Raw genomic sequence first — 10,346 nt, 5'->3', positions numbered from 1 at the left:
ATAATTACACAACATATACTGAAATAATATTTGCACATACACAGGCCCTTAACCTTTAATCTAATCTAAAACTTTGACATGGTATTTTCATATTACAAACATAAGGATGGGGGGTTCCAGACTACAGACACAGTCGGTTCCAGACCCATGCTAATGACCAGCACACCATGGTGGTAGTGAATATCTACAGCATGTAACAGACGTGTATAATGAAATATAGTGTTGTACAAAAATAGATGAAGTTTTAAAGGGAAAAACTACAGGCAAAATAATCATTCATGTCTTAGGTTACTAGGCAGGACAAGAAATGGGAAGATGCAAGAGTGACTGAGATTTTAGGGTAAACAATATATATATATATATAAAACTAAAGAAAGTGTGTGTGACCATGGGCTCACTCAGAGGGCTCACTCTCTTTACAGTTACTCTGTAAGAGAGACTGAGTCCCTTGTGCACAAAGGTATTAATAACAGGGATGAGGAATTAAATATTACTAATTCAATATAATCAAAAATGATAAATTGATATCTTGAGGGAAAGAGGAAGGTATCACATTATGGCCCCTCCCCCCGAACGTCTCCTTGTGCGGGTGTGTGTTCATTAATGTGGCCACGCCCTCCCTGTGTCTCAACCTGCTCCTCATTGTGTCATTAGTATACGTGTATAAATGTCTATCATTTACATGTCTGTGTTGTCTGTGTTATTGGTGAACCCAATAGGCTGTGTGATATGTCATATGCGTTATATGTGCAAATAAAATGTGTATTCTTGTTTATGCGACTTGCCCGGAATCCTGCTTAACCACATCGTCACAAAAGGCTTTCTAGGAAATAACTGTCAAAAGCACCATACTATGATATCTTGCTGTGCTCAATTCAAATCTCATTGGCCACCAGAATTCCCAAGATCTTCTACCATCTTTTCTTTCATATAGTCTGTTTGGCCACCAGAGGTCATTTGGGCTTTGTTAACCTTTGACGCTTGAGAAGCCTTACCTTTTCTATAAAGAGTTTGGACAAATTGGTGTAAACATGAGTACAGTCTAAAGCATTGGAGTGTATTTCACAGTTACTTTTGGTTGCTGTGGCTCCTCCCACTTCCCCTTTTATACCCCCCCCCCCCCCCCCCCACCAGAAGAGAAGATCTATTCTGACAGGTTGACTTTTCCTGGGTCACTTCTGTGCCAGATGGGTTTTAAACTAACTTACACTCAGAATAGGATTCCTATAAACCTGGAATAGACTTCTGTTACTTACTTATTCTTATTACTGATTTTGTTCTTTATTGCTTATTTTGTTCCTGTTGCGTTGTCTGGTGTTGAACAGAGGATGATGGACTCTTTTGAGTCTTGGTTCCTCTCAAGGTTTATTCTTCATGCTCTTTGAGAGTTTTTCCTTAACGCTGTTGCATTATCATTGCTCACTGGGGACTTGGACTCAGACATCTGTAAAGTTGCAAAATGTACTATATAAATAAATATGACTTTGAAATATGATTTGCTGTTACATTGAACAGTTTCATTTCATATGAGAGTACATGTACTACTCTGGCAAATCAGTGTATCTACTTCCACATGTACACAAACTTTATGTAAACTTCAGTTATGATCATTTATACATTTAAATGCGATCTTGTTATCCATTATGATGGGATATTCTAAAATAAAAAAAAATAAAAAAAAATAAAAAAAATATATATATATTTATAATGGTTATGTAACTCATAAAAATATCTTTTTTTTTTACATATTTACCATATATTCTTATGCAATGTAACTTGTTGTTGTCTTACAATCTCCTTATAAGTATGCTAAGTATGTTTTACTGTTATAGGTTTTAGGTGTTTTTGCAGAATTTGTTGGTATCTGTCATTTACAGTCATTTTGGTATCTGCTAGTACAAGTTTATTTGAGCTCCCATGTTACTGTAAATATATTATTATTATTATTATTATTATTATTATTATTATTGTTGCACTGTTTTCTTTATGTATGTATTTCATGCCACCAAGCATCAGAATATTTTAGTTAAAAAGGTTTCACCACACTACATTTGCACACAGGAAGTGTATTATCAGACACTATCAGTATAAATGTGTTTGTTAAATTTGTCTGTCTATATTCACAGTAACCACAAGGTCCAAAACTGTGTTCTCACACCATTCTCTCAGAAGGCAGCTAAACAGGAAAGCAAACTGAGGTTGGCACTGTACTTGAGACAGTGATCTGAGTATGCATGATGACCTTATAGAATAACTCTATTCCTGCACTGTCAGGCTTTGCTTGGTTTAACTCTGGATGTTCTGGCCAATATAATTCAGTGTCATTTCTGAAAAACTTATGAATGCACCATCTATATTAATCCAGAGATAAATTCTCATTGGCTGCGGGAAATTTTGAGATCTTCTCTATCTTATTTGGTCTTGATTGTAAAACCAAAAATTCTGCTATATTAGCCTTTGTTCCATGATGCTTTCCTTTCTTATTGATCAAAAATAACTCCCAAGACATTTCAGAAAAAATAATAATCTGAAACATTTTTAAACTTTAACATCTGCTTATTTTATAGAGGAATAAAAATATCATTGTAACTGGATCCATCATCAAACAAGTACCAGTTGCACCCTGAAGCAAAAGTTTCAAAAATAATAAATAACAAAACTTCTGTTAACCTTTTACATGCAAAAGTTAAAAACACATATAGCAGGAGGAGAGTATGAGTGCCCATTTTATGTAATATCTATTTTATACAAGTGTAGACTTTGGTATTTTCTACTTTTAGATGTCGTTCCAAGAGCTTCCCAAGTTCAGGACTGTTTACTAAATACACAATAAATAGAAATAAAGATGCAGACTCTGGAATTAAGAGAATAGCTGTTCCCGTCTTTATTCTGAGCTCAGTGTTACAAACGAGGTATTGTCTGGAGAATGTCTAACAGTCTTAGGTGGGCTCACCTTTATACATTTTCTGACACTTACATTTTTCTATGACCCTTACATAACCATTATTTTTTTTCATACTTCTCCAGGTTGCCACTATTATGTTCAAACCATACATTATTCAATATATGCAAATTGATATTCAACACTTACACCAACCGGTTCTTGGTACCATTATGTTCAACCTGAACTACTTCTATTTTTTAAAACATGATCCTACTTCATATCACCGGGTGCCCATATTGTTTGTTCTAGTGCTTGGCTGAGGATTTACGCTGAAGCCTACAGAGGCCTTTCCTGCATGAAACCAGTTTTTTTTGGACCATCCATACTTTTCTGCTTACACAATAATTTAATAACCTCAATAACTTGGATGTTTCTGTTTTTATTGTTTTGTACAGCTTTCCCCTGTGTAATATATATCATTACTATTAATGAACTTTGCATTCCTGTGTGATACACTGAGAAGTTTTCAAACATGGCAGACATAATCCAGTGCCAAAAACACATACTGGCAATTAAATAAAACTGCACACTAACTAATCCTAACAACACAAGAAACATACAACAAACTTTCCTAACTCCCTAACAAAAAACAGAGACAAAACCCACACCCAATTAAAATAGCAGTCACTCGCTACCACCAGTGTCCAACACCAAAATACCAAAAAAACAATGTTTACACACACACACACAAACACACACACACACACACACACACACACATATATATATATATATATATATATATATATATATATATATATATATATATATATATATATATATATACACATACACACACAAGTACCGAAGCAGGAGGGGCAAAGCCAAAGATGAAGTCAAAAAATGGGGAAAAACCTACACAAAACATCATACAAATGTTCAATTCAGCAAAACAACTCCAAACTAACACACAATCTCCTTTCTCTCTCTTCCTCTCTTCTGGGAGGGGCCTTTAAATAGCCGACACAGTGGGCTGGGAAGCCCGGCAAGGAACTGGGCGGAGTTTCAATAAGGGTGGAAATCCTGGCAGTGGATCTGGAACACTGGAACATTGTTGTTCCTTCCCACAGCGACATGATGCTGAAGAGCTGAATTATGCTGCCATTCATTTCAATGAGAGGAAAACCAAAAGAGGGCAGGTGAAGAGAGGACAGCCTGAAGACAGCATGTACTCTGAAGTGAAATGTTCAGGTCTTACTGACTATCATCTAGATTATTAGCTCTCTTCCCTTCTATAATCCTAAATGAAGTTTGGATACATTATTTATTTACTGGCACATTCAGTGTTATAAAGGAGGTGCTGTGTAACTCTGTAATCTTTTTATTTTCTTTATATTCCGTTCATCTGCTTTCTGATATTTAAGGTATGTTGTGTTTCTGTTAGTTCATTCCTGCTTCAACAAAAAAGTGCCATATGTCTTACAGAACCACTCTGCTCAAAACTGGGTGACTGACTGAATAAATATGGTATAAAGTTGAAATCTTAATAAAGAAAAGTAAACCTTTATTGAATATGCACTGACCCCTGACCCTTATTTTTCTAGTTTGATAATAACATGGCCAAGTTTTCAGATTAAGTGAAGGGCCTGTGCATTTGTAAATATTATTATTAATCTAAATTAATTTTATTCGAATAAATTGTGTCATTTGTAAATTATTGAATATTATATGAACACACACAAAAACATATATGAATGAGGACAGAGAGTAAGTTAGCATACATGAATTAATAATTTAAAAATGAAACATTTATTATTGTAAAAGGCCTTGTGACAGGTTCATGTAGGGTGGGGGACAGAAGTGCACATTTGGAGTGTTTTGATACTCCACGAAAGAACAAACACAAAGCACAGAGGTGAGTTGGTAAAAAGCTTTAAAAAAATTAAAAATAAAGGCAAAAACACATGCACAGAAACAAAGCACAGCACTGGACTAGTGTTCCTGTGGGCTTAAATAGAGGGAGAAACAAAAAGGATAACAAGTAACAGGCACATATAATCAATAATTAGTGGATTGGAAATGGGGGACATATTTTTTTTGTGTGTGTGTTTGTGAGAGAGTTTCTGTGGTAGTGGGCATGTGTTAAGGAAAAACTCTCAAAGAACATGAGGAATAAACCTTGAGAGGAACCAAGACTTGATCCTCTGCTCAACACCGGACATCACAACAGGAACAAAATAAGCAATAAACTAAATCATTAATAAGAATAAGAAAATAACAGAAGTCTATTCCAGGTTTCTAGGAGTCCTAGCCTGAGTGTAAGTGTATTTAAAACCCATCTGGCACAGAAACAGACCCAGGAAAAGTCACCCAGTCAGCCTAGAGCTTCTCTTCTTTTGGGGGGGGCATAAAAGGGGAAGTGGGAGGAGCCACAGCAACCAAAAGTAACTGTGAAATGCACTACAATGATTTAGGCTGTACTCATATTACACCAATTTGTCCAAACTCTTTATACAAAAGGTAAGGCTTCTCAAGGGTCAAAGGTTAGCAAAGGTTAACAAACTATATGAAAGAAAAGACGCTAGAGGATCTTGCGAATTCTGATGGGCAATGAGATTTTAACTGAGTACAGCAAGAATTTTGTTTATTTTGAATCATTAATATTTAATTCCTCATCCAACTTATTAACATAGTGAGTGACTCTACTATTGTCTATAAAAAAAAGCTCACACGAACACTAACAATCTAAGATTTAGAAAAAAAGATAACTGAATAATAATAAAAATAAACCTTTTTGAGCAATTTTGCAAACAAAACTGTAAGCAAGATTTTTACATCATTTTTTTTACCATCATGTGTGGTATAGTGTAGTATATAAGAACACTGCCTGTCTCATTGGCGACTACAGTTCAAACCTGATTGGGTCAAGTGTTCTATGCTGTATCAATAAGAGACCTTGGGCAAGACTCCTAACACTACAGCTGCCTATATTAAACATGTTTGAAATTCTAACTCACTCTGGATAAGAGTGTTTCCCAAAAGCATAAAATAACATACATGCATGTTTGGTATAAACATGTTTTAAAAGAGATCAGGCACTGATAGTGGCCAAACAAGGTTGTGAGACAACAACAGAACAGGACCATGTGACTTTTGCCAGCCAATGAGATTTTGAGTCATGAAACACAAAAGTTGATGGAGTTTAGTTAGTTTCTTGGTTCTTTCAAACCATCTCCACTGAGGTCAGAGCGTTATGCTGCAATAATGATACCAGTCTGGATACTTATATTTTTGAGCTACAAGACATGTATGTTTCTAAATATTTACTAGTGTTCATAATTACATGTGTTATTGGATTCAATTTTGCCTACATTTTTTTTTCCTTATTGGTCTGACTATGTTTCATTTTATAGGTCCTGTGCAAACTACAAACCTTGCTAATCAAGCAAACCTGATGCAACCTGGAGAAAATATCACTCTTAACTGCACATTTAAAGAAAAATATGATGACAATACGTGCATGTGGTACAAACAAAGACTGAACCAGGAGCCTCAGCAAGTAGGAAAAGTGCTAAAAAATAAACAGGCCATACCTTCATCTCCATTCAGCAACTCCACATTCAGAATGATTTGGAATGACACCACAAACTCTCTGACTATTCTAAATCTTACTGAAGATTATAAAGGAACGTACTTCTGTGCAGTGACAGACGAAACAATGATTCTCTTTTCCTCTGCTACATTCGTCAATGTGACAGGTAAATAAGTTATTTCCTTTAAAATATCTTAAAACATCTTAAAATGTCTTGAAATATAAAACTATACTATAACTAAACCACAGAGCACTTCTAATCTTAATGTTAAATCTACTGTTATATTGTGAAGTAGAGAATTAAATGTCTTTGTTCGGAAAAAATATAATGATTTTTACAGTTTGTGGATTGCAAAGTGCTATAAGATACACATGGTTTTTTAAAAACCTGCTAATTCTTTAGTAATACACTTGTTTAAACATGTGAGGGAAAGCAAGATGAACTAAGAGTGGACACTGTGTTTATTTTATTAAACAGCACATGGAGGGTTAAACCTAACACAGTCTACCAGTAGTGGAAAAGGGTCAGGAACCCCAAAAATATCCCAGTCAAGCAAGTATATTTGTGCCTCTTTGCTTTAAATAAAGTGATCATCATAGAAGCTTGCTCTACAAGGTTCTCTATGATAGTTATAAGCTTTTCATGAAGGATGTGCCTTTCCAGAAAATGCTGTTTTAACCATTTAAAGGATACTAAACGAAGAGCTTACCATATTTGTTTTATAGTTATATATATATATATAATATGGAGAGAGAATGACAAAGATGTTCAAAATTGTAGTGAAGTACACAGAGGTCCTTCCTCAGCTGTACAAGCATATATTAGATAACGTAGATTTTAAAATTATAACATTCATTCTATGGGGTTCTAAAGTTCCAAGAGTGTAAACTGTTTTTTTTTTTTCTTAAATTTCCTAAATTAATTTCATGTGAGAATCTGAGGAGAAAAGCAGTTTCTGAAATACTCAAACTAGCATGGCTGGCATGAGCTGTTGCACACATTCATACACACTTGCATGCACATAAGTAACTAAATGTATAACACTTCTACAATAGATTAACCTGTCACAATTACCATATCATCCAGCTAAATGTTCTGATACTGTTATCGTCCTGTGTTCATCATCGTCCTGTGTTGTCATTCCCACTACATTATCATTTCCAGGTGTTTTCTTTTTCACTATACCATATATTTACGTGTTCTAGTATTTCTTGTTATTTCTTGTTGTCTCTGCCTTGTTACACATATTTTGCTTGTTTTTGTCACTTATTATCTCTGTTAAGTCCTGTCATGTTTTAGCTTGTATGTTTTGTTAGAGTTTCATTCCGTTTGTGTTGCGTTTGCTCTGTTGTTTTGTTTTCCCTAAAATACCTGACTCACACTTGCATCCTGTTCTATATCTCACTCTCCTTATAAAACGGTTGACTATTTTCAGATGGTACCAGTTACACTTGCATCCTGCACTGTATCTTGCTCTGTCTATTAACATAAGATATGAATGATTATTTTGTCTGTAGTTTTTCCATGAAAGCTTCATCTACTTTTGTACAACACTATCTTCATTATGCATGTCTGTTCCATGCTGTAGATATTCACTACCACCATGGTGTGCTGGTCATTAGCATGGGTCTGGCACTGGCTGTGTCTGTAGTCTGGAATCTCACTGTTTGCTCCAGCAGCTGCACAAGGAAGAGCTGCAAATGTGAGTTAATTCAGGTCAACAAAACTGTCAGTGATTTATTATCACTTGGTTGAACATCTGACATGTGTTCCCTTTTTCATGAATTTCAAGGCAAAACATCTCAGTCAGACAACATCAAAGAGGGAAAGAGGCCAGAAGGCCAGGTATGTTACTATATACTTGTTTCACTGTACCTGGATCAGTTTTCATTGAACCAAATTCACCCAGTTGAGTTGCGCTTTTTTTCTTTGTTACGTCCTGGGCTGCAACACAACTTCCCTTGTTTGTGTGAAAAGGATCCAAGTACTAAAGAGTTCTGTTATGCTGCATTACAGGTCTCTGAGGACAAGATGCAGAAAACAGGGCATCAAGAAAATCAGTGCACCCATGTGAGATTCTGGCCTGTTTGAGTACAGGCGAGTTATATAACAAAACAGGCAAACTCAGTTGGTTCAAAGATAAATCAGCTATTCTCTACAAGACCATTATTCACAAAAACACAGTTCTCAGATGGAGACACCTGTAATTCATCCTAGAAAATCGGTCCCTGGTCAGACACACCACACCCTCCCATCTGCTCTGTGAGAGAGAAAACACTGTCTGTCTGTACATGGCTCGGTTCACCAACAAACACACACAAATGTACACACAACTTGTGTTTACATTTGATGTATTAGTGGATAATCCCTGTCTCTATTGTCATGCATGCCCAAGTGTACTTAGGTGGTACAATACAAGTGCCAACACAAGACAAATGGATGTGTGATACTAACAACAGGAATTGTAGAGGTAGGCTTTTTTAAAACCCAGAACAATTACAAAATCAAAATCAATTACAAAAGACTCTTAGACAAACATCATTTACCTGACATATTTATCCAAAGTGACTTAAAACTCTGAACACAATTTGAGCAAATGAGGATTAAGGGTCTTACTCAGGAGCCCAACAGTGGTAGGTCTTGATCTGGCAACCGTCTGATTATTAGTCAAGTACCTTAACCACTGAGCTACTAGTGGTATCACTCAAATGGATAGTTCTATGACTAAAAACTTTAAGAGAAAATTAAAAAACTATCAAACTTGTTTGCATTTTGCTTAGAGGATTTTTTTTCTAAGAAGACAGCAAAGCTGGGAGTCTGTACATCACTGTAAGTTTTGGTTTCCTCTATTGACCTTTTGAAAATTGCCACTACCATGAATCACTGAATCACCACTGACATTCCAGTTTAGTCAAAACCTTAATCTGTGAAAACCGCTGGCTCTGAAGAGGTGTAACCCAATAATAGATCTGCTCTTTAAAAGAACACAGTAACAACTTGAGCACAGCACAAAACACTATTGATTCATAAATATGAGGTCTGTGATGGAGAATATATGCTTGGTAGAGTTCTGACAAAAATCAACAAAATGAATACAATTTGTGAACGACAGCCAGGAACTTCAGTCATTCTTACAGTTATTAATGGTGACTCTCCTTATATTAGTATCTATATATAATAATTGATTTATGTAGTTTGGCATTAGGAAATACTGATTCTTGCAAATATGAGGTATCAAGGCATGTGTAAATATGAGGTCTCAAGGCATGTTTTTTTCTGGCAGCACTGAGACTAAAACGTTATATTGTGCTTTACGGGATGTACACTATTTACAACCTCTGGGCAAATAAAAATAAACTATTAAAGAAAACAGTGTTGAACTACATCATAAATATGTGTATGCTAATCATTAAATGTGAGCGCCACTTCTAAATGTGATTGGGGCCTGATTTCCTGTTAGTTGTTTTTGCTACTCTATAGGAAATAGAAGAGCAGATAATGATCTCTCACCCAAAACAGAGTGGTGGAGGGGTGCTGGTTGGATTATATTTGAGCAGAGGGGCTCAACTCAAACCACTGAGTTCTATCATCTTATTCAGCCTCACATAGTGCTGCCTGAAAATGTAAATAAACCAAACATATTATCAGTATAATAATAAATCACTTTTATTTGCCAGTATTTGTTTTTGGCACTGGAATAATTAGACTGTCATATTTGAAAACTGCTCCATGTATCACACAGGAACACACAGTTAATTAATATTAATTACATACATTAAAAAGAGGAAAGCTATATAAAACAGTAAAAACAGACACATCTAATTTAAGTAGAAAATAGCAAATTGTACACTTGTCTGTATAATATAGAT

Source organism: Electrophorus electricus, chromosome 12 (assembly GCF_013358815.1).
Source record: "Electrophorus electricus isolate fEleEle1 chromosome 12, fEleEle1.pri, whole genome shotgun sequence".
NCBI classification, from domain to species: Eukaryota; Metazoa; Chordata; class Actinopteri; order Gymnotiformes; family Gymnotidae; genus Electrophorus; species Electrophorus electricus.
This window is presented reverse-complemented; position numbering follows the sequence as displayed.